Raw genomic sequence first — 26,886 nt, forward strand, 5'->3', positions numbered from 1 at the left:
ATGTGATTCACCACATAAATAAAAGGAAGGAGAAACACCACATGAAAATTTCCATAGATGCAGAAAAAGCATTTGATAAAATCCAGCACCCATTTATGATCAGAACTCTTAGCAAAGTGCGAATACAGGGAACATACCTCAACATGATAAAGACCATCTATGCCAAACCTACAGCCAACATCATACTCAATGGGCAAAAATTAAAAGCAATTTCCCTAAAATCAGGAACAAGGCAGGGGTGCCCCTTTTCACCACTCTTATTCAACATAGTACTGGAAGTCCTAGCTACAGCAATCGGACAAGAAAAAGAAATAAAAGGCATCCAAATTGGAAAAGAAGATGTTAAACTATAATTATTTGCAGATGATATGATATTGTATATAGAAAACCCTAAAGTCTCAGTCAAAAACCTACTGTACCTAATTAACGAATCCAGCAAGGTGGCAGGATATAAAATGAATACACAGAAATCAGAGGCATTTTTTACATGAACAATTAACTGTCACAAAGAGAAATTAAGGAAACAATCCCCTTTACCATTGCAACAAAAAAAATCAAGTACTTAGGAGTAAATTTAACCAAGGAGGTTAAAGACTTGTATTCAGAAAATTATAAAACATTGATAAAAGAAATTAAGGAAGACACAAACAAGTGGAGGCATATACCATACTCATGGTTAGAAAGAATAAACATAATTAAAATGTCTATAATATTACCTAAAGCAATTTATAAATTCAATACAATACCAATTAAAATACCAATGACATACTTCAAAGATATAAAACACATATTCCAAAAATTTATATGGAACCAAAAAAGAACATAAATAGCCTCAGCAATATTGAAAAAGAAGAATGAAGTGGGAGGTATCACACTTCCTCATATTAAGTTATACTACAAGGCCATTGTACTCAAAACAGCTTGGTACTGGCATAAGAACAGGCATTTAGATCAATGTAACAGAACAGAGAACCCAGAAATAAACCCACATCTTTATGGACAACTGATATTTGACAAAGGAGGTAAGAGCATACAGTGGAGTAAAGACAGTTTCTTTACCAAATGGAGTTGGGAAAACTGTACAGCTACCTGCAAAAAAATATAACTAGATCACCAACTTACACCATGTACAAAAATAAACTCAAAATAGATAAAGGACTTAAATGTAAATCGTGAAACCATAAGTATCCTAGAAGAAAACTTAGGCAGTAAGCTCACCGACATCTACTGAAGCAATATCTTTGCTGAATTATCTCCACAGACAAATGAAATAAAAGACAGGATAAACAAATGGGACTATATTAAAATAAAAAGCTTTTGCACAGCTAAAGACAATATGAACAGAATAAAAGGACAAACCACACAATGGGAGAACATATTTGACAATACGTCTGATAAGGAATTAATAACCTAAATTTACAAATAACTTGTAAAACTCAACACCAGGAAGACAAACAATCCAATCAAAAAATGGGCACAAGAAATAAATAGACACTTCTCCAGAGAGGACATACAGATGGCCAATAGACAAATGAAAAAATGTTCAATATCAGTAATCATTAGAGAAATGCAAATTAAAACCACAATGAGATACCACCTCACACCAGTCACAATGGCACTCATTGACAAAACAACACATGATAGGTCCTGGTGAGGATGTGCAGAAAGGGGAACCCTGCTGCACTGCTGGTGGGAATGCAGACTGGTGCAGCCACTGTGGAAAACAGTATGGAGAATCCTCAAAATATTAGAAATGAAACTGCCCTTTGACCCAGCTATCTCACTGATAGGACAGCATATCACCAACTGAAAAAAAGAAATGCACCCCCATGTTTATGGCACCATTGTTCACAATAGCGAAGATCTGGAAACAGCTCAAGTGTCCGTCAGCAGACGAGTGGACTAACAAGCTGTGGTACATATGTACAATGGGATACTATGGGGCTATGAAAAAGAAGGAAATCTTACCTCTTGCAACAATATGTAGAGACTTGGAAACTATTATGTTGAGTTAATAAGCCAGGCAGAGAAAGAAAAATATCCTATGACCTCACTCATTTGAGGAATCCAAAGAATGAGAACTGAGGAACTGAATTGAGACAGAGGAGGAATCAAAGGGACCAGAGGAAAAGAGGACAGAGGGAAAGGGGATGATAGGATGGGATAAACCTGAAGGGAAGGGGGAAGGGCGCTGTAGGGAGGGGGGGCAAGGGAGATGTTGAGGGGAATAGGGGGGAGATGGGAGGGGGGAGGCATTCGGGGTGACCCTAGAATCTATGTAAACACAATTAATTAAATAATAATTTAAAAAGTCAGTGCACACAACCATAATAATTTTAAAAATTCTTGCCTGACCTGTGGTGGTGCAGCTGATCAAAGCATTGTCCTGGAATGCTGAGGTCGCTGTTTCTGAGTTGATGCTTCTTGCTCCTTCCTCCCTGGCCCTCACTTCTCTCTCTCTCTCTCTCTCTCTCTCTCTCTCTCTCTCTCTCCTTCCTCTCTCTAAAGTCAATAAATAAAATCTCTAAAAATTCTTTAGAGATAAGACTGAATTTTTATCACAAAAGCACATGAAGTCAATTCCAGCCTTCACATGTATAGACGACAGCTGACCAGAGATCTTAGAGGGCGCTGTTAGTTACAAGCCCTGAAGATGTCCCAGATGTCCTGTGCAAGTCAGAAGAGATAAATAGGCCATTAATATCATGTGTCAACATGTCAAGGCAGCAAACTAAATCTTCCTAAAGAACAACAAGCAACAAAATATCATTTCACTTTGTTAGCCCTGTGTAAAGTAACACACTGAAAAAATTGATACAGAAGTTTTCAAAAAAAAAATTCTTTAATAAACAAATCTAATTTACCTACATCATCATTGTTTCTGTTTTTGCTTCTTGGTTTTTTTTTGGTGTGTGGGGGGGTCTGCAGCATACATAAAAGGTAAAATTTTCAATGAAAGTGACAGTAGTTTGTATGAAAATTAAAATTTGCTGCATATATTATGATATTAAAATTAAGGATACCATATTTTTTTAATTTAAAGGTCATGTCAAGGTAAGTGTGATCATTTTAGAATGTTTCATTCATGTTAACAGACAAATGATGACTCAGGATGTTCTCTTCAATTTTATTTTTATATGTTCATTAATGTGCAAGAAAATGAAACATGGAAATTCCTTTGATTTTTAAGCCAAGAATTTCAAGGTAAAAATAAAATAAAATGTCTCTATAACAGAGGGAGAGAAATCTCTAGTATTCTAACACCAACCAGAAAATAAAAGTATTTTAATTTGCCACGATTCAAGAACTACAGCACACTCCATAAGCATTTCACCCAACACTGCCAAAGACCTCTGTTTACTTCTTGGAACATCTAGCCCAAGTTTAGAGATTCAGAATTGAAAGTGCTCATTTACACAAGGCCACTGTGTGAAAGCAGAGGAACAATCATGGGTCCTCTTTGGCTGAGCTCCCTATAACCTATGATAAATGGTTTGTGCCACGGCTGTCTGATCCAGGGAAGTTCCTAGGTGCTTCGTGGAAAAGGAGGCAGACAAGGATCCCACAATCCCAGCATGACTTCATATCTTAAGCTAATGTCACATTGTCTTCACAGGAAATATAAGTTTTTGTTTCCACATCAATGTGATTCTTCACAAACAAAACTACTTTCATAGATTGAGAAGTTCCTGGGAGGCAGTCTGGGCTACTTACAGATTAGAACTGGTGAGAGGCAGGACAGACCAGAAAAGGAGGGACTCAGGCTGCTAAGGCTCCACTCCTCTCCCTGAGACTTGCACACACAACATCTTTTAGCCTTACCTTCCTCATCTAAAAAATGGGCATGATGATCACATGCTTATATCAAAGAAAGATTGCTATGAGGAAAAGAACAATTAATAAATGCAAAACCCTTAGGAACTTCTATAGCTCAATAAATCTAGGTTGGAAGATTCTCTAAATTTGCCAGGTCATTTTGAATCCCTGTAGTACCATTAAAAGTTTTCTACATTAAATCACAAGCTTATGGTCTTTGGCTCAGCTCTTAGATTTGTATCTATTATTCATTTCAGCCCTTCCTTCTGGGCATTAAATCTTCAAACAAGATGTTTAATGAACTGCTTTTATTATCTATATGATTGCCTGAATGTAAGAACAAAACATCATAAACAGTAATGATATCCTAGAAAAAGTTATGATTAAGTTCAAGTTCCAAGTAATCTTCAAAACAACTCTGTTCCTAATTGTTACTTTCTTAGCTCAGTTCGGACTGGACTGGGGTAAGCATCAGACCATTTAGACTTCAACTGCCAACCACAGGTCTTCAACTGTTTTTGATATGTAGATCTTGTCTAATTATATTTGTATTTTCTGAATGTTGACTTTTGGTCTTAATTCTCTAAAACCTTTAGGTTTGAAACCTGCATATCATACAAATAGCAAAAAGCTCACTGCATCCCAATATAGTCACTAATATATAAATTATTGCTTCGTTAAAAGGAATTAAAAATCATCTCTGAAATAGGGCTTTCTGACATACTTTGGCTAGAGGCTGACCCATTTTTTTTATTCATATTGTAAAAATATGCTACACCAGGTATGAAATGAAGGAAATCCTAAAAGTTTAATATCCTAATGTAATATTACCAAGGCATTCAACAAATCCAATTTAAAGAGTGTTCTGGGATTTCTGATGTAAGGCATGACTCAATCTCTTCACTATCCTCTTGCTCCTGATATCAAGAATTCCCACCCCTCACCTCTATTGAGAGAATTATGAAAAAAGATTTCTCTAATGTCTAAGGTTTCTTCTGATTAAAATCAACTTAAGACACATGAGATTTTTTACTGTCAAGAAGCAAACATTTCTTCAGGTATTATCTGCTTGGGCAGCCATAACCCAATGCTACAGAGTGGGTGGCTCACAAATACGGACGTTTATTTCTCTGGAGGTTCTGAAGTCCACAATGAAGTCCCAGTGCAGGTGGTTCTGGGAGGGGTGACAGGGAGAGGGAAGCTATCTCTTCCTTCTTTTAATAAGGCCACCATCTTATGTGACTAGGACCATCCTTCTGATCTCCTCTGACCTCAGTTACACCCTAAGAGCCCTAGCTCCGGACACTATCACATTTGGGGTTAGAGCTTCAACTTACTGACTTGGGGACACACAATTCAACCCATGGTATTCTGAAAAGTCAAAGAGCTATTGTAGCCTTGGAAACAAAAAGGAGGTGGAGAGAGGGCCTATATTGAACGATGTGGCCATGATTTTAGAGAGCTGAAGGCAGCAATCCATAATTTTCTTACAAATGTGTGTTGCAGTCTGGCAATATAAACACTGTACATGACCTGAAGATGCAATTTCCTCCTCCTAAATGTTCTTATGAAGTATTTCTCTGGAGTACAAAAACAAATTCATAGAAATGTCTATATAAGACTAACTCGATCTGAGGTCAGAATGTACTGAAACCAAAACAGATAGATGAAAATATATCTTCTCTGGATCCTAATCCTTTGAATAATAAACTTTCTAACTTTTAATTCCTGCTCTTGATATTTCCCAAATTTCATTGTGGAGGAACTGTTTTCTTCCTCTGATGTGTAGGTCTCCTGTCCATGGCTGCTGTCTGCTTTGTCCTGCAGGAGAGACCATACACGATCTCCCTCTTCTCTTGAATTTACAGACTGTTCAAGTTCTTCTTAACGAGCTCATTAGTTTTCTTAACTTCTCTTGACTTTTTTGTCTGTTACTCACTACTGTGATTATCCTTCATATCCTCTTCAAATCATCCAGCTTCCCCTTGAGTTAGAGCCAATACACTCATTTGGGTCCCCTGAGGATTGAGCATCTGGACAGGTGCCCTTTTGTTCTTCAAGTTTGCTGGCAAAATTTGAAAACAGAGAGGCCCCACTGTGCCTCAGGTCACCTCAACTGCTATTTCTTATTCCAAGGACTCTGTCTTTCAGAGTTGTAATTAACCACAAACCTTCTGTAATTAACCACAGAAATCATCTTTAACTAGAGCTTAAATTCTGGAGTGTTGATTCTTGCGCTTTAAGTATCTTAAACTCCATAGATATATGGCCCCTACAGAATTTTTTGGTCATGCATGTGCAAAATTCCCTCCCAGATGAACAGCACCATCATCAAGAAGGCTGCTTTCTTTAAAAGACAGAAGACCTCTTTCTTCTTTCTCTGCCTGACCAATTCCAGCCTCTGAATACTTATCTGGAAGACACTTCTGTTTTAAGATGCCTAAAGAGAGACTACCTCTCAGATTCAAGAGAACAAATCTGGAGCATATTTCAGGAGACTAGCCTAGAGGGAACTGACCTAAGATCTGGAGACATTTGAAATTGCAATATTCTTTTGAGACAGTTATGTCCCTTGGAGCCTCCTGCCATAGAATCCTTGTCAAAACATTGACATTGAAATAAGTCCTCTTGGATTTGATTTCTTCCCATTGATCTTTCCATACACTGCGGCTTGGGGCAACCCTCAAATGGAGTGCCTCAGGAGGCTGTAATCTAACCCTTAGTCTGAGAGATCTGCGAGTGAACATTCTATTTTACATCAAAATATGGAAAGAGCCATTTCATCCACTATGAACTGGCTCCAAATTGAACAGAGATGGTTCATGATTGAACAGAAAAGGTTAATACAACATAAAACATTTAAGTTCATTTAAAATTATGATTGACTATTTTCTCCCTAGGAAATATATTTAAAACTTAAAATGGGTGAATTACTACAAAATGAGATCCCCAGCTAGACAGGGGGATCATGTCTGTCTTACTGTCACACTAATCTATCTTCAAATAATTGCTTAGCAGTTATTCCCTCAGGCTGACATTTTATTTAAATTAAACTGAAACATGGCCTGACCTGTGGTAGCACAGTGGATAAAGCATCAACCTGGAATGCTGAGGTCATTGGTTCAAAACCCTGGGCTTTCCCAGTTAAGGCACATATGAGAAGCAACTACTATGAGTTGATGCTCCCTGCTCCCCCCACTCTAGAAATCAATAGATAAAATCATAAAAAAAATAAACTGAATACATGGACTATATTGTCTATGTTTCTTGCCTAAATAATGAAAAGCTTGTAGTTTCTAACCTTCAAATTATTGTTTTCTTTTTTTGATAAGAATCAGAAAAATGTTCTAATAACATGTTGAATATGATAAAATTCTTTGAGCAAACACAGGTATATCTGTAATATTTTAACAAATTATTCCTAGATGCAAACCTTTGAAAGTTCTTAATCACATTTACCAATGCCTCTCAAGTTTGATGGGCTCCTACATGTTTAAAATGAACTCCAACTGCTTCCTGGGAGATCCAGAGTCAGTACTTTAAGCTCCTCATGCCCAGCTCCCACTGGGACCCAGGATGGTACATTTTCTGAACAGGACTATCTTCCAGCTTCTCTAATCCCTGAGTGGCTTTGTCTAGCTAACATAAAGGGCCCACTCCTGATAACCTCCACCCATGCTGGGCAAACTTTTCTGAGTGATGCTATAGTTCTTTAGATCCTTTGGTCCTATCCAGAAACCATTAGGTTTCTGTTTCTGCTACTTTCAGCTGAGGTCCCAACAGCTTAACTACTTCAACTTCATACTCTGCAGTGTCTCCACTCTCTGGATTTCTTTCTCTTGGATTACTACATATATATGCACACATAAATACACATAGTATATATATGCACACACACATATACACAATATATATATGCACACAAATATATATATACATATATACACATACACATATGTGTGTTCATATGCATATGCTATATATGCTTAGGCATTTTGTTACAAGCAGACGAATTAGAAATAGATATATATTAAAATTTTTCAGCCACTAGATGTCACACAAACATTTTGAATACTTAGGAATACTAACAGAAATAACCATATGCAACTGTTTTAAATGATGGTCCTTTCTCAAAGCAGACAGAAAATCATTTATTGTAGATTTCCACATAAGGGATAATTTTTGTGAAACAAAGTTCTACTTTCAAGTGATTTTTTTCTTCAGATGAGAAAGTTCAATTGCATGAAATATGCCCAATTTATATAAATGTAGTCCTTTCTTTGGGTGATTATCTTGCTTAGCTGGGATCAATTTAGGAATTTCAAGTATTATGTCTTCAAGAACATGTTTCACTTTAAGCTGAAGATGCAAATTGAAATGTGAACCGATAGGATGCAGGATGTTAGGGCAAAAAGAAAATGTACTAATTTTAAAGAAAAAGAGAACTCTCAGCCAACAACCCCTCTCTCCCTCTGAGGGTCACAAGCACCCTGGGCAGTCCCTAGGGTCCTGTCTCATCTCACTTCGCACATTCTCTTTCCCAGGCCCTGCCCTGACATCTAGCAACAAGGAATATCCACAAGTCTACTCTGATCAAACAGCTTGGTGCAGACCTCTGGGAGGTCCCTATTCTTCCAGTTCAGATCTTACTGATGCCTTCCCCTCTGCAAACTCAGACCTTTTATGTCAGGTCCTGTCTCATGAACAACATCTATACCTAGTCTCCCATTTTTTTCCTTCTTTTCCAAGTGAGAGGAGGGGAGATAAAGAGACAGACTACCACATGTGTCCCAACTGGGATCCACCCGCCAACCCCCGTCTGGGAGTGCTCTGCCCATTTTGGGCCATGCTTGCAACCAAGCTATGTTTAGCACCTGAGGTTGAGGCTCCATGGAGCCATTCTCAGTGCCCAGGGCTGATGCATTGGAACCAATCAAGCCATGGCAGCAGGAAGAGAGGAGAGAGGCAAAGAAGGGGGAGCAGTAGAGAAGCAGATGGTTGCTTTCTCTGTGTGCCAGGCTGACTCTCTACCACTGAAGCAACTGGCCAGGTATAGTCTCCCTTTTCCTGGAACAATAAGTCCCTCAAACACTTAGTTGGCCACAGGGCTCCCATCCTTGAAGTTTAGGTGTGGCTGTGCTAAAAGAGAATGTTTTACATCCACTCTTTGCACTCTCCTACATTGTTGGTGGACTGAAGCTCTATCTCCATCTGTTCTTCACAGAAAACACAATGATCCTTCCAAAATGTACTTCCACCATTGGTCACTCTCTTGTTTAGTTTTCCAGTGGCTCCCAGTCCACTTAGCATAGAATCCAAGGTCCTTACAGTGGTCCATGTGGCTTTGCGTGATCTGCTTCTCCCTGCCAGCTGCTGACTTGATCCTTTTACTTGCCAACATCCTGCCCTTGCTTCCAGGTGCATGAGTTCCTCTCTGCCTCTCCCCTAACACCCACTGCATGCTCCCACCTCAGGGCCTTTGCTGATTTGCTGATGCTGCTTCCCTGCCTACATTTCTTCTGATTCCTCTTGCAATGTAAACGAAAATAATAGGACTGTCTTGAACTCTCTAGATAAAAAGACACTTGCCACCCCCTTCACTTCCTTACTGGCATGACTCTCAGTTGCCTTAATGTACTTTAATACACTTAATAATGTTAACATAGGAAGGTAGCCAGAAGAGGGCAAAGGGATTTGCACATTATATTTTAGAAAACTTGCTTCAGTAGAAAAGTGCTATCCCATTTAGCTTAATTTGCTGGAAAGCTAAAACATTCACAGGTTAATTAGCCCACTGTGCCCTCATTGTCCATTGTGCCCTCATTGTCCATTGTGCCCTCATTGTCCATTGTGCCATTGAGCCCTCAGACAGAGCTCCTTAAGGAAAGAACAGGTTTTTTCAGCCATCCAGGGTAAAACAAATGTATACCCAGACTATGGCGGAGGTGCTTCTGTGCTTCCACTTTAAGACATGCAGTAGAAGTCTGAATGTTGGCCATAGAGGCCTGTCAGTCTAGCCTAGAAGAGAGATCTGATTGGTTAGGAGGAGCAACCAACACAATCCCCAGTCCAAAAATACAAACAGGGGCTTAACAGAGATCAAGGCTTTTTTTTTCCTTTCCTGCTTGAGAACCTGCTTGCCCTGTTTGTGATCATGCTACCTGGGCTGGCAGCCAGATAGTCTCCCAAGTACAGGCTTTGAGCAGTGCCTGGGCTGAACTGTACTAACCCATGGTGCAGAATATGTGGACTCTGGTCTTTTTTCTGGGCTTAATGAAGATAAGACTGAAAATAATGAAGATAAGTCTTCCACTTGGTAAGACAGAGGGAAATGAGTCACTGCATACCTGTGAGCAACCTTCTATTTCAACCCTGAATAAATCTTACTGCAAAAGACTTAGCTTTTCCAAGTGTAGGTCCAATAAAATGCTTTTTATACAACATGGTACATGAACCTCACTTCAATTAGTATCAAAACTATTACCAATAAGCTGATCTCTCTAGACTCTGCATATCTGCATGCGTGTGTTTGTACATTCTGTCTGCCCCTTATAGAATATAACCCCCATAAAGCCACAGCCTTTTCTGTTTTATTGCTGTTACAGCCTAAATGCCTAAAAGATAGTCTGGCAAAGAGAATGTAGTCAAAAATATCCAGTTTTAGGACCTCTCAGAAAGAGGCGGTAGAATCTCTTTGAAGACATAGTGCAAAGTTGATGAAGTATAGGAAATTCCAAATACATAATAATTTAACTGTATTTGGGGAACAACATTATGTTTTTCTTAACATATTGCTTATCAAAAATCTACTTTATGAACCCTGGTACTTTATGATTCTTTTCACTAGATAAAAAAGCACTCTAATCAGAGAAATTTATATTTTTATTCATGTTCTTATCACCTTTTTATGCAAATGTTTATTTAGCCTAAGCTCTAATGTAACCTTTCTGTGCACAAAGCAAGTGATCACAGCTAAGGCAACATGGGATCCATCAGCTTTATTACTCATCATTCCTCCTGCATCTTAAATTTGTGACACTTCAGTGCAGAATCCTCCCCTAAAGAAAAATAAACTGAGAAAAATCTCATACTGTATTTTTCTTTTTTTTTTTTTTTTTTGTATTTTTCTGAAGCTGGAAACAGGGAGACAGTCAGACAGACTCCCGCATGTGCCCAACTGAGATCCACCCTGCACGCCCACCAGGGGGCGACGCTCTGCCCACCAGGGGGCGATGCTCTGCCCCTCCGGGGCATCCCTGTGTTGCGACCAGAGCCACTCTAGCGCCTGGGGCAGAGGCCAAGGAGCCATCCCCAGCGCCCGGGCCATCTTTGCTCCAATGGAGCCTCGGTTGCGGGAGGGGAAGAGAGAGACAGAAAGGAAGGAGAGGGGGAGGGGTGGAGAAGCAGATGGGCGCTTCTCCTGTGTGCCCTGGCCGGGAATCAAACCCAGGACTTCTGCACGCCAGGCCGACGCTCTACCACTGAGCCAACCGGCCAGGGCTTCATACTGTATTTTTCAATAATACAATTTAGTACAATGCAAACAAAACACATTTTCATTTTAATTGATATCAAAAACTTCCATGGAGAGAATGGGAAAAGTTTATATTATTTTAAAATGAATGACATAGTATAGAAAAGAAAATAGAAGTAATATATCTATATCTATATCTATATATATATATAGAATTGATTTTTAAATTATTATCATCAACTTTTAGTCTTAGAACTAAATTTTTAATTGTGACAAATCAATGGTGAACTTACCATGTTACTAGGACCACAGTGGTATATTTTTCATTTGAATTTCAAAACTGAGAATCAATGAGACTGTAGTATATAGTTGTTGAGCAAATAAGTTTGTAACAAATGTTTTTTAGGTTTGCTCACTTTTATTGTTACAAAATGGCACTGGGCAGTGCCAAGTATATGTAGTCTGTGAAATTGCAAATTACCTTCCTGCTTGGGAAGAGCTGTTGTTTTGCTAATGTTTGCATGACAAGAGGTTTTCCCACCAGAAAGCTTTGAAAAGAGTAAAAGGAGAAGAGGCAGAAAGAAGCCAAGTTTGCAGAGAGAGCAGAGAGAATGCAGGGTGCTGAAGAAGCCATGTTGGCAGGGAAGGAGAAGGTGTGCAGATGGGGAACCAGAGCTGAGGGGCTTTGCGAGCTCTGCTGAGGCTTGTGGGACCTTTGATTCTAGGAGAAACTGGAGAAGATTCTCCTGGTTGTGGAACCAGAAAATGCGTCAGTGGCTTTGGGAGCACTGTGTGTTTGCTCGTCAGCCGCATGAGACTTTAATAAAAGAATGACCCACCATTTTTTGGCTCTACTGTTTCTTTACCATCTGTCCAAATTCAATGAGAACTTGCATGTGAATGGCCGTGACAGCTGTGACTACTGGCCATACAACGGTGAACTACCCTAAGAACACAAAGTGTTCTGAAGAACCTTAGAAGAAGCTGTGTTACTGAAAGTTATCTTTTTTGAGTATGATTCTTTTTGTGTGTGTATGTGTGTGACAGAGACACAGAGAGAGACAGAGAGAGGGATAGATAGGGACAGACAGACAGGAAGGGAGAGAGATAAGAAGCATCAATTTTTCGTTTCAGCTCCTTAGTTGTTCATTGACTGCTTTCTCATATGTGCCTTGACTGGGGGCTACAGCAGAGCGAATGACCCCTTGCTCAAGCCAGCAACCTTGGGCTTCAAGCCAGTGACCATGGGGTCATGTCTATACTCCCATGCTTAAGCCAGCGACCCCATGCTCAAGCCTGATGAGCCCGTGCTCAAGCCAGTGACCTTGTGGTTTCAAACCTAGGTCTTCTGCATCCCAGTCTGATGCTCTATCCACTGCACCACTGCCTGGTCAGGTATGTATGATTCTTTATTCACTTCATAACAGATTCCTTAAAAGTAGTACAAGCCACATTTTGTTACTTAAATTTGAGTTCTATACTATGTATAAAACAAGGAAAACAAAAAATTAAAGTCTTGATTTTTTATTAATTTAGTACACCTAAGCAAACTTTTGTATTATTTCAGTAAGACTCTTAAGAAAATAATTAATGTGTTTAAGATATTCAGAAAACAAAGTCTACTTGTTTATAAATAAGTAAAGTACAGATAAACACTAATGAAAGAATTGAAGTAACTGTAGAATTTTATACTCAATAATACTGAATATAGAAAAGAAGAAAACAATTAAAGACTTTAAGATATACATATATTCAAAGACATACTTTGTTTCTAAATGTTAGGGACAGATGACAACAAAAATAATGATAAATACTTTTTAAAATGCACAAATGCTTTATTAAAACAATTCTCAGTTATTAACATTCATTCATTTACTTAATCAGTTGTTAAGCAAATGTGTTGAGTGTCTGTAGCAGTCTCTCTCTAAGTATTGGGAAGTAGAATTTTTGCCATTGAGGTGTGAGCCACAATACCTCCGTTCCACTATACCACTCAAGGACCCTTAATGCACCCATGCACAACTTCTGTTCTACACAAGAATTCTTATAATTACCAAAATGTCAACATTGTCTTTAAATGTATTATTACTCAATGTTTCTGGAGTGCTTAATAAGTTTTAGAACTTAGTATAGGATGCAAAATTAAATCCTGCCCATGAGGAGCTCAGGGTCAGAGGCAGTGTTGCCCTGTGGGGTGGGGTTGGGGGTTTACTCAAGCCCTCCAAAGTGGTTGATTTGAAGTAAAACATTTCACAATTCCTGTGGATATCGCTTTTTCTATTCCTCTTTTGACATGTAACCAATAGGACCTCTGTGAGTTCTAAATTAAAAGCACCATCCTCTAAACCAGGGGTCCCCAAACTACGGCCCGCGGGCCACGTGTGGCCCCCTGAGGCCATTTATCTGGCCCCCGCCACACTTCTGGAAGGGGCACCTCTTTCATAGGTGGTCAGTGGAGGAGCATAGTTCCCACTGAAATACTGGTCAGTTTGTTGATTTAAATTTACTTGTTTGTTATTTTAAATATTGTATTTCTTCCCGTTTTGTTTTTTACTTTAAAATAAGATATGTGCAGTGTGCATAGGGATTTGTTCATAGTTTTTTTTTGTAGTCCGGCCCTCCAATGGTCTGAGGGACGGTGAACTAGCCCCCTGTGTAAAAAGTTTGGGGACCCCTGCTCTAAACCCTTACTATGCCCAGGCATAGAACAAGCTCTTTATACACCCCTCTCACTGTCTACACAATCTGAACATCTGAAAAGTGGTCCCAATTACCCTCACTGGAAGAATGGAAAAGCAGAGCTAAGTATGGAAAGCTAATATAAGGAAACAGGGACTCACAATTGGTAAATTTTAATTCAAGACTTGAACCTTGAACTGCTCGATGCAAAGCTTATGCCCATAACCACTACAGTACACTATTTACTTTGTGGAAGCAGTTTTAACCCACAAATGTATTAATATACAATGTTATTAGTCTTAAAGGAAGAGGAACATGTACAAATAAATATGCACAATGTGCTTAGTGGACTTAAATAATCTTAGCGTTAAAGTACATAGCATCTAAAACATTAAGAATACCTACTCAGCTGCAAGAAATGATGACTATATTATCTACTACAACAACATGGATGAATCTTGGAAACATTATACTAAGTAAAATAGGTAAATCAGAAAAGCCTAAGAACTATATGATTTCACACATAGGTGGGATATAAAACTGAGACTCACCCTGGCCAGTTGGCTCAGTGGTAGAATATTGACCCGGCATGTGGAAATCCCAGGTTCGATTCCTGGACAGGGTGTACAGGAGAAGCACCCAACTTCTTCTCCACCCCTCCCCCTCTCCTTCCTCTTTCTCTCTTCCCCTCCTGCAGGCAAGGCTTCATTGGAGCAGAGTTGGCCCGGGCGCTGAGGATGGCTCCATGGCCTCTGCCTCAGGCTCTAGAATGGCTCTGGTTGCAAGGGAGCAACAACCCAGATATGCAGAGCATTGCTCCTGGTGGGCATGCTGGGTGGATCCTGGTCAGGCGCATGTGGGAGTCTGTCTGACTGCCTCCTTGCTTCTAACTTCAGAAAAAAAAAAACCCAAAACCAAAAAACTGAGACTCATGGACATAGACAAAAGTGAAGTGGTTACCAGGGGGAAGGGTTTGGGTGATGGACACAAAATGCAAATAACAGTTCAAATGCTATAGAGATGTTTACCTAAAACCTATGTACTCTTATTGACCAGTCTCCCCATTAAATTTAATTTCTAAATAAAATTAAGTAAATAAATAAAACATTAGTATTAGTGTTAGTATTGCTGAATTAATAACTTAATAATGCAGTTTGAATAAAGTTAAAGAATCATCATTGCCCTGGCAGGATAGTTCAGTTGGTTAGAGCACCATCCTGGAGTGCAGAGGTTGCTGGTTTGATCCCCAGTCAAGGTACATACAGGAACAGATTTATGTTTCTGTCTGTCTGTCTGTCTCTCTCTCTCTGCCTTCCTCTGTCTCTAAAATCAATAAAATGAACATTGTATTACATATGTACATATTATATATATAAAAAGAGCCATAATTGAGCCTTGTTTGAAAAGCAGTATGGTGAAATACTTTTGGGAGAAAACCCCAAACAACTGGTGGCAGAGAGCTAGCTGCTGAGTGGATGAGACAGGGAGCCGAGCCACAGCCGTGGCTGCCACGGGCAGTGCAGGGCAGTGAGTCACAGACCAAAGCACATTGTGAGAATGTGAGAGAAGCAGAGTAGGAAATTTTATAATTGTTTTATTTGTACTATTTCAGGATGAAGATGGCAGAATACAAAGGACTGCAGGTTACAAACCTGTCTCTCCAGAAGCAAATTTAGAATGACTCTTAGAGGAAATTGAGGGGTTAACTTAATAGTTAAGAAGAACTTGCTGTGTAATAGATACTCATTTATGTCTCACAACAATCCGGGAAAAGGGTTTCTATTTCCATGTTTATAGATGAAGACTGAAGCTCAGAGAAGGTGAATATCTTCCCTCAAACTTGAGAGCCACTCAGGTCCTAGGTGGGCTCTCATGACTGTGGAGTTGGACAGAGCCTTAGATACATAGAGGGTCAGCACCTCTCTGTAGCTCAAATGTGAGATCAGAGAAGGCAGCTCGAGGAGGCTGGGACCAAAGCTGGCAGTGAAGGTAGGAAGAGCCCAGTTTAGGAAAGTGAGTATAAGCCAAGTTACAACTACGTCCTGAAACGGAGACAGACTATCCCTACATCTGATTCCATGAAAGAGTGTGATATATATATATATTTTTTTCTGTATTTTTCTGAAGCCAGAAACGGGGAGAGACAGTCAGACAGACTCCCGCATGCACCCGACCGGGATCCACCCGGCACGCCCACCAGGGGGCGATGTTCTGCCCCTCCGGGGCGTCGCTCTGTCGACCAGAGCCACTCTAGCACCTGGGGCAGAGGCCAAGGAGCCATCCCCAGCGCCCGGGCCATCTTCGCTCCAATGGAGCCTCGGCTGCGGGAGGGGAAGAGAGAGACAGAGAGGAAGGAGAGGGGGAGGGGTGGAGAAGCAGATGGGCGCTTCTCCTGTGTGCCCTGGCCGGGAATCGAACCCGGGACCCCTGCACACCAGGCCGACGCCCTACCACTGAGCCAACCAGCCAGGCCCAAGAGTGTGATATTTTTGAGGGCACACATCATGTCTTGTATTGAAAAAAAAAAGGGCTACCTTACCTACATATTTCCACATACACCTCTTCTTGGCTGCATCTGCCAAGCCACCCCTTCTCCAACTGTCCCCCATAGCCTCCAGTCTCTCTCTGGTGTCCCTGTCTCAGAATACTCACACCCTCTCCACACGCTTTCTTTTTTACTCACATGGGAATCCTCCCACTAATTACTGAATATTCTCCTCATGTCAACACTTAGGCATGAATTCAATACCTAGGTAACTAAGTTTATGATATCTTTATTGGTCTGAATTACCTGAATGCCTTATGTACATTTTTGTTATGTTCTTAATATGTTTTTATTCACATGTGAATCCTGCCCACAGGGAGTAATGGAATTAGGGGTGTTTGTCAGGGTGGGGTTACAGCTGGCATCCTCACTCCTGCTGTTCAGACATACAGACCTTTTTTTTCACCTCCCCACAGGGAGTTCTGGAGATCAGGAAAACCTGCTGTGAGTGAGTGATATGAGAAGACTATTCAGTGATCAGTGAGTGGAAAGACTCACATATGAATAAAAAAGAAAGCGTGTAGAGAGGGTGTGAGTATTCTGAGCTCTTTGTACTTTTTATAATGTAATTGGTGAAACACTGATGATTTTATACTGAAGACAAATGCTGTCATCAGTGTGAAATAAAAGTTCATTATGTAATTGTGCCAAGCACAGGGGTGTTGACATGGACCTGAATTTCCACACAGCTTCCATGAACGTTTTATTTACTGATTTCTTTTAAAACTCTAATTAAAATAACATCACAAAACCTCCAAGGGTGCCTTTTTTTGATTAAACTTTATAACAATACCTTATTTTTTTCCCCTTCCACCAGGAAGTACAACATCTACAGTTACAAGGTGGTTAGAGTCTAAACAAGAAATTTCAGCTGGTGTTGGCACAGTGGATAAAGCACTGACCCACTGAGGTCCCAGGTTAGAAATCCCAAGGTTGCCAGTTTGAGGGCTGGGTTGCTGGCTTGAGTACAGGATTGTCAATATAATCCCAAGGTCACTGGCTTGAGCAAGGGGTCACTAGCTTGCCTTTAGCCTATCCTACTTCTCCAACCCCTCATCAGATCAAGCCATGTATGAGAAGAAATCAATGAACAACTAAAGTGAAGCTACTCTGAGTTGATGCTTCTCATCTCTATCCCTTTCTCTCTCTCTCTTAAAATCAGTTTTTGTCTTTTTTTTTGACAAAGACAGAGAGAGAGAGAGAAAGGGAGAGATAGAGACATACAAGACAGGAAGGGAAAGAGATAAGAAGCATCAATCATCAGTTTTTCGTTGCGACACCTTAGTTGTTCATTGATTGCTTTCTCATATGCACCTTGACTGGGGGGGGGGAGATACAGCAGAGCAAGTAACCCCTTGCTAAAACCAGTGACCCTGGACTCAAGCCAGTTACCATGGGGTCATGTCTATGACCTCACACCCAAGCCAGTGAGCCTGTGCTCAAGCTGGTGAGCCCATGCTCAAGTCGGCTACCTCACGGTTTCGAATCTGGGTTCTCTGCGTCCCAGTCTGACACTGTATCCACTGTGCCACCATGTGGTCTGGCCTTAATGTCAATTTAAAGAAAAAGAAATTTCAGTAGCAAAAATCATAGTCTATACAGTCACTATATGGTCTGTGAGAGAAAATAAAGTCTCCCTTACAGCTTCAAATCAGTCACTGGATTGACATTATTCATTGGTGATAAAAGGTCTGTACGTCTGAACAGCAGGAGTGAGGATGTCAGCTATAACCGCACCCCAACAAACACCCCTAATTCCATTACTCTGCCTAAAAATTCACCAGTATAAACTTACAACACTGAGTGAATCATGCAACTAGAAAGGAGTGACAACTAACAAACTCTGGTAACTGTGCCATAAAATTAATCTTACGATAATGTCACTGCCAAATTGTAAAACTCTGATAGTCGTGTGAGATCAGCACTCTGGCTGGTGGCATCCGCAGGTGTGGTCAGCGGTAGTCAGGGTCACTGCCTGGAACAGCAGAGCAGAAGTTACTGAGGAGGCATTGGAATAAACTGCCTGGGTGTCTCCAGCTGCACATTTCAGGCCCTCTGCCCCCACTTCCCCATGAAACTTAGTGTCTCAATGATTTGGTCCTCCAGCAAAACCTGAACTTGGATTCTTTTTTTTTTTTTTTTTTTTTGTACTCAGTTTCTTTATCCAACCAATGGATAAATGATCATTATCAGTTATTGTCCTCATTGCTATTGTTATTGAAGAGGTTTAAGCAGAGATTGACCACACTTCTCTATTTGAGACAGTCACTCTGATTGTTGGATGGAGAATGTTGAATAAGGACAAGAGTGGAAATGACAAGATGATGTAGGGGCAACTGAAGAAGAAGAGGGAAGTGGCACCTGACAGAGGCCAAGGAAGGTTCTGAGCCCTGCCCGCATATCCGAGCCATTGACGAGCTCTTCACAGCTTTGGAAGGCCCAGCTCCACCCTCAAAGGTCAGAACTTCATTTTATGGATGTTTAGTACCAGAGTCTTGTCACAGTGAGGGCTGAGGATGCCTGTTAGAGCTGAGTTCGGGAGGGTGCAATGGGTCACATGTAGAGAAGTTAAACAGAGGGAAGTAGTAGCCTGACCTGTGGTGGCGCAGTAGATAAAGCGTTGACCTGGAAATGCTGAGGTCACTGGTTCTAAACCCTGGGCTTGCCTGGTCAGGACACATGTGGGAGTTGATGCTTCGTGCTCCTCCCCCCTACTCTCTCTCTCTCTGTCTGTCTCTCTCTCATTCTCTCTCTTCTCTAAATGAATAAATAAAATCTTAAAAAGAAGGAAGTAGCACATCTGACAACAAGATCTCTGTCCTAACCAACTATTTTAATTGTAGCACCATTTATAGAGAAAGACTGGGAAGCCAGATTTTTATGTGAAGAAGGTTTTTTGATCTGGCAATTTTTTAAAAAACAGGCCTGTCAATTCTGTGTGGGTCAAAATGTTGCAAAATAATCAAACTGAAATACATAGATCTAATATATAGATGACCAGTTACAATGTCTGCCTTAAATCAGGAGGTTATGTTCTAATCAGAGATTTCAGCTTCTCATAGAAAGTAGGAAGAAATGCTTAGGAGACTCTTGGAAACATACACATTATTACTTGATACATCATTATAAATAAAGGTGCCCTGGTGCATTTGGTTCATTCCAATGGTGAATTGATCATTACTCTCTCTTCCCTCCCTACTTCCCTTCTTTCTTCTGAATTAAGTAATAATGTTCTTTCTTAAAAAAGACATAAACATAGTCCCCAAGGTCATAGGTTAAGTAGCAAAACTAGGTCTCACACCTAATTAAGTCTCAAGTCTCTGCTACTTCCCTAATGTGGCTTTCAGCACACCTTTTTATGCGGTCAGGGGCGAAGGCAAAAGAACTGTTACAGAGTTTACTTTTGAAAATATAATTTGTATAGATAGAAAACTTTTCTAAATATTACCAGCACTTCAACAAGCCAACCATATTCCTAGTAATCTTTTAAAAAGTTAAATACAACAAAGCAATTAATCTGGTAATAAAGTAACCCATTAGTGACAATACCCTCCACAAACACCAATTATCCAAGGAGTCTGAATTGAATTGAGGGAGCTACCAGCTTATATTTTATAAGAATCTCATTTAAGAATACACCCTTCAAGATATTTCATTAACCAAGAAGACTATCAAATGCTGCTTTATTTTATTATTTCTTTTGTCATGATACACCAAGGAGTAACTTTCAGAAAACCTTAGTGATCAAGAGATCATTAATTAATTCACATATATGGTCATTTTGTTTATAATTGAGCATTCAATTTTGTCTAAGCCTGGAGTAACTATGGATAAAATAAGTTTGTTATCTTTCTGTGAGAATTTTAAACTACAGCTAGTACACTTACAAACATACCAGTGCATCAGTATTATTTCACATACTTGATTTCCATGGAGTTGGAAAGAAGTCTTATTAATATTTCAAGAACCACGTGAGCATAGAAGTTCCCCTCTCCTGAAATGAATGCCTTCTGACTTTGCATTTACCATGTAGCAAAGAAGAGCAGGGCTTTCAGGACCCTCGGACAGCACACTATAAACACAGACTTCCAAGTAGACAAGACAAAGGTCATCTCTGCCACATGAGTTTCCGTCCTCAGAATAAACTCCATTCTCAGAAAACAACAAGAACAGTAGGAACAGATACGTACCCGCAGGTGTGGTTCAAAGGGTGGGTGAGACTAACGGGGGTGTCACATACCTACATCAGGGGGACCATCAAACCAGTCCAATGTGTCAGTAACTGCACTATGTGCTTAACTTCCCACGAAGATAGAAACCAGGTGCCATGTCACCACAAGAGCTGAAAAGCAAACAAGTACAAGTAAGTAAATGCAAAACGAGACAGAAAACAGAGCAGGCTACCTGAATCATGGAATTGTGAGGTGGCATTTTAATTAAGTGCTAGATTCCATAAATGGAGATTTATCCTGGTATTTTCCCAATGTGCTTCATCAAGAAACCCTTTTACTCTGCACATCTGTTTGCACCCTGCTGAATGTGTGATCTGATCCGAACAGCTGCTGACAAAACAATGAGTTTGTGCAACCTGCCACTCACAGGGAGGTAACATTGTGTGGCCTGTCATAGGGTCATAGGTTCTCAGTCTGAAACTTCCAAGTAGTAATATCAGCAGTTCTTTGCAAGACCTCCCCCTTTAATGTGTATATGTAACACATACATATTTATGTTACAGAAAGTGAGGTGTTGATTTTCCCTGACACACTTTATAGCAAATACACAAGGAATCATTCACCTTCTTACTTCCTTTTGTTATGTCATGGCAATTAGTAGTTGACATTAGCTCATCATTATGCTCAACATTCACTGAGCAAATAGCATGGACCAGGTATGGGATTGAAAACGTGAACAGGATTAGGTCCCACCCTCATGGAGCCCTAATCCATCAAGTAGAAAGGCCAGCTGGATACAAGTCATCTCCACACAGGTGCCAAGGACTAGTCCCTGCCCACCATGGTGCAGAGAGGCCAGAGGTGGCATTTGCAAGCACAGGGCCTGCCAGCTGAGTCAGAGTGCTGAGTAGAGCAGTGTCATACAGAGGGATAGGAAGGTGGAGGGAGGGGGCAGAGAGGGACATCCCAGGAGCTTGTTAGGGGTAATGGCACATTCAGAGAGCTGCCTGACAGCCTGAAACAATGTGAGGCCAGATGCAGAGCGCCCTGCACAGTCTTAAATTATTGAAAATGAGTCCAGTAGTACAAACAAAAGTACCTGCCCAATCACTGTATGGAATTTGAATATTTTTCCAAAATCCATACATTATCTCATTTTAGCTGTATAACCTCTCTGCCAACTAGGACAGCACATTTCTGGTGGAGGGGCTTGCCCAAGACCACAGCGGGATCTAAGCAGACTAGATGCTAAGGTGGCACCAGACCCCTCTGCTGTAGGGAGCTGTTGTGATGCCAGGACTCAGGAACATTTCGTGGCACAATGACAAATGTACTGTGGCTACTGCAGTCATCACAGTTTTGTGCCAACTGCTGCAGAGTGGGCTCCAGGCAACACCGGACTGTGTCTATACCACCCTCCCTACATCCAGTCTCAGGGATGCAGGCATGGGGTGGAAACTGTGATTAAGGCCTCACTTTTTCACTTAGTGAGTTCTAACACTTTCAAAGCCACATTGCAGACAGGGCCGGCTACTAGGCCCTGTCCAGGGAAATGGAAAACTGGCCCATGTCTACATCCAGGGTGCCCCTCAAGTTCCTCTGTGGACTTAACTATTGCATGTGAACCCCTGCCAGGCCTCCTCATCTGCACCTTGACCAGATCAGTGCTTTGCAATTCTGCTGCTGCAGTGTGTGGATCACAGGGCTCTGATGTGGTTGAGAAGTTAGACTTGTATTTATTCCAGCAACACTGATCGTGGAGTGGCATGGAGATGGGAAGTAGGCTTACTAACAGGAAACCTGATGAACACTTGTTTGTGACACATAAAGAGAGGCTTATGCAAGAAACAAAACTACAACCAAACCCAGCACCTGAAAGAGCCGTGGGTTCCCCAGAGGAGGAGAGGTAGAGAAGTAGTGTTGCTGAGGCTGGAAAGATGCACAGTGTGTCCCCGCCTCCCCTGGCCCCTCCAGTAAAGCCACCTAGAATATATCTTAGTTCAAATTCTCAGCATGAAGGCGAGGGAATGAAAAATCTTTCAGATTGTCCTGCCCTGATGAGAGAAGATAAAAATTTATATTGTCAATGCTTTTCCAACTCAGAAACTGTATATATCATCACATATCAGGAGTCCTTTTGACTTGGAAGAAGAGGGCTGCAAGAACACTCCCAGGCAACGGAGGAGCAATGACGCCCAGAAAACAGACAGTAGATATAAGACAGACAAATCCAAGTGATGGAGTCATCAGATATGCAAGTTCTAGCCATTAAAATGGCTTGACAAACTACACTCATCACCACAGCAGTAAGCTTGTCCCTGAGTGGGACTAACAGAAGACTGGCTGAATTGTTTCCCAAAACCAAAACAAAGAAGCAAAAAAACAGAAATATCTCTGTGAAACTGCACAGAAGAAAAGCTGGATAAGACATTAAAAAGAGAAACTGGACTCTACACAGAATTCTAAAAGGAGGAATCCATGAGAAGCTACATATTTTGAGTGATTTTCCCATTTGTGTGGACACTTGGTCATTCACAGGGTCCTACAGATGTGGCCTGAGGTACTCACAACTTATTTCAGTGAGTGCTGGTGAGATTGAGATGAAGATCAGATCCATAGAGATGCTGACAATCAGCCTCAGGGACGGAAACTCTGGAGTGAGGATGTAGGTTTTATAAACCTTTGTATCAAAGAACGTGAATGGAGGATCCTGTATAAGTGAAACTAAGAGACATTGATAAGAGTGTGGTGGTTACGGGGGGGGGGGGGGGGGGGGGGGGGGGGGGGGGGGGAGGGAGGGGGGAAAGGGAAAGGGAAAGGGGGAGGGGGAGGGGCACAAAGAAAACTAGATAGAAGGTGACAGAGGACAATCTGACTTTGGGTGATGGGTATGCAACATAATTGAAAGACAAGATAACCTGGACTTGTTGATCTTTGAATATATGTAACCTGATTTATTGATGTCGCCCCATTAAAAAAATAAAATTATAATTAAAAAAAAAAGAAGTCAGGGATGGTCTGCAGATGGACAAAGGTCAGAGACAAAGGGTAGAGGTAACAATTCCCTGCTCCCCAAGAACTCAATAGATAATGATGAATTCACCTAATCATTTCAACGGCCTTGTGAAGCAGGTATCACTATCAGCAGTTTACAAATGAAGGAATTAATTTTTTGAGAAGCTAATTTACTTTACACACAATTAGAAGTGATCTGAGTTGGGATCTGAAACTCCTAGGCTTGTTTGATACTTAAGTTATTTCCCTAATTAAACCATAGTAATTCTCAAACAGTAAGTGATATGTAAATTGTAGAAATCTTAATAGCAAGCAAAGAAATTCTAATTTTAAAAAATGACACAGATTGCATTAACTACAATTATAACTAGTAAAATTTAAATTGAAATATTGGAGAAATTTTTGATAACCTCATATTTCTGGTGGTCTGTAGATATGTACAGCCCATTGAATCAGCAGTTTGACCCACACCTATATTAAGAGTCTTTAAATATATTTATATCTTTGGACCTAGAATTCCTCCTTACAAGTTAGCTCAAGATAAAAGTTCAAAATTAGAAAATGGTATACTTAGGAAAATGTTTATTGTGTACCATTATTCATAATAGTGAATAATAGAAATTATTTGTGGATTGCACAGGAGGGCATTTGCAAAAATGTTGGTATATTAAGTCCCTGGTATATGATTAACTAGACATTAAAGTAATAAATTATATATATATATATATATATATATATATATATATATATATATATGAATAAATACCATCTGGGTGACCAGAAAATAAAGAAAATAGCAGTGCTAAGTTATAATAGACTATGAATGCATTTAAAAAATCTTAATCACATTCTTATAATATAATTCAAACTTGCACTCATTCAAAATACCCACTGAATAAAAATATAGACCCACAAAAGTGATATATCTGGAGTATGTTTCTGTGGTTAAAGGGTTTCCAGAATATTCAACATCATTTTGTTACATAGTTAACTATTTGATACTTGAGGAGAGAGAAGAAGACAATATTCAGTATGATGCCTAAATAAAATACAGTATATTTTAACAGAATGGTGAAAATCAATTTCTCATAATAATAGTCCATGGGAAAAGATGCCATTGAAGTAATCAGGCCCAGGCTGGTTGGGCATTGGCTGGCGTGTGGATGTTCCAGGTTCTATTCCTGGTCAGGGTACACAGGGGAAGTGACCATCTGCTTCTCCACCCTTCCCACTTCTCTCTTCCCCTCCCACAGCCATGGCTCGACTGGTTTGAGCGAGTTGGTTCCCACACTGAGGATGGCTCTGTGGCATCCACCTCAGACACTAAAAATAGTTCAGTTACCCAGTAACAGAGCAACAGTCCACGATGGGCAGAGCATCACCCCAGAGGGGGCTTGCTGGGTGAATTTCTGGTCAGGGCACATGTGGGAGTCTGTCTCTGCCTCCTCTTTTCTCACTTATAAAAAAAAAAAGAAAGAATTAGGAAGATTAGTTGAGCTGACAGCTCTTGAACGTGATTTTGAATGGATCTGTGAGCACCAGTGCTTTCCACTCTGCACCTAGATCTCACCTCCTCATATCATCTCCACCCCACTTTCTAGGGAAAAATGCCAAAGAAATGGGCTGAGGAGTAGATTCTTCCACTTCTTTATTTTCAATTTAAGGCATCACCCATGTCCCATCAGCATCTCCTCCACCTCTGGGAACATATTTGTCTCTGACTGGGCAGGAAGATGTTGCATTTGAAGAAACTAAAATTAATGTTTGGCTGCTTGCTTTTGTCTCAGGCAAGGATAAGAGCAAGCTAGCAAGTGTTCAGCATTTGTCTTAGGCAATGTCCTCATCACCCTGTGCTCTCATTCCTGGTTTTAAGCAGCGCATTCCAAGCATTCGCTGCTCCAAAATACCTCCTATCTCCCAGAACTGAGATGAAGGTGCAGAAAAATCTACAGCTCGTCTCCTGGATCAACAGTCCTTGGAAGGCAAAGGAACTTCCTAAATTTATAAATCTATCAAATCATCCAGAATTCACAAACCACAACCCTTGACCCTCCCTCTGAATTGTGTCGATGCATTTGTGCCTCAAAAGAAATGCAAAAGTAAATATAATTGTGTACTGTTCAATCTTTCTTGATGAGTTAGCCTCTCCATTAGCCTTCCTTTCCCAGCCTTTTGCTCATGGAGAAAGAGAGAGAGAGAGAGGAGAAAGATGGGGGCAGGGAGAGGTGTGGCTTCAGTAAACCCAGGATCAGAGAGTCGACATCTCCAGGCATAACTTTGTCTATTTGCTCCAACCTACGGGGCAAAGTTCCACAGTCATCTGAATGTCCTTAGCCCTGCTGACATTAATAGGTTCAGCCCTGGCATGCATGCATCAGCTTTTTCATTACCTATTAAGGCTGGGGAGACATTCCTGTTTAACTTAGCCTCATTGCCTCCTTTCTCAGGTCTAGTTATGATGCACAGTCAGCCCTGAATGCTCTAGCCCTCAGGTCAGAACCATCTTCACCCACAGGACCACACAACGGCCCCAGTGACAAGTTCCCCAGCTATTTTGGGGTCCTACTGTGCCACACCTGCACCCCAGTTCCAGGGCCTCCCTTTGGAGACTAGGCTGAGCTGCTAAGGGCACTATGCTGTTGGCGAGGGCTGCATATGAAACAGCGCTGGGTCTCAGCACACCTCATTTTCATTGCACGCCTCCTACTGCCAGGGCCAAACCCCCCAGAGAGAACATTGGAGGCTTGTGTCAGACTGTTTGGCTTTCCTCCCTCCCACTGTCATCCCTGGTTTGCTGAATTCCTCAGACTTCAGACACATGTTCTTCCTTTTTCTTTCTTGATGTAATGTTCTCTTCCTACCAGAGAGTGAGTCTAGACATAATAACTTAAAGGTTTTTTTTCTCTTTTTCCATAAACTATGACTTTAGCTTCCTGGGCTTGTCCATTGATACATTTCAAAAACAGGAAATTCTTTCTCAAAAACTCAACTGGGTTTCCACTTATAGCCATTACAGAGTAACAAAGACAAAAATATAACCTACCTCCCTGTCATCCCCGCAAAAAACAAAACAAAACAAAAACCCAAACAAACCTAGAACAGTGTATAAAATAAATGAAATAACTGTTTCCAGGAATTGGACAATGGTGTCATGATGAGTGAGAACAGGGAAACCGTGTCTGGGC

General features: G+C 40.7%; 1 protein-coding gene across 10 annotated transcripts in view; it reads right to left on the reverse strand.

Moving 5' to 3' along the window:
* Positions 1-26,886, reverse strand: part of CHRM3 (cholinergic receptor muscarinic 3) — a 621,150-nt gene that overhangs the window by 323,453 nt on the left and 270,811 nt on the right. For all 10 annotated transcript variants that reach the window (XR_010726157.1, XM_066236319.1, XM_066236285.1 and 7 more), the window contains one exon: positions 20,755-20,856. The gene's annotated coding sequence lies outside the window, so the exon portion shown is untranslated. The remainder of the gene's footprint in view (positions 1-20,754; positions 20,857-26,886) is intronic.

Source organism: Saccopteryx bilineata, chromosome 1 (genome assembly GCF_036850765.1).
Source record: "Saccopteryx bilineata isolate mSacBil1 chromosome 1, mSacBil1_pri_phased_curated, whole genome shotgun sequence".
NCBI lineage: Eukaryota > Metazoa > Chordata > Mammalia > Chiroptera > Emballonuridae > Saccopteryx > Saccopteryx bilineata.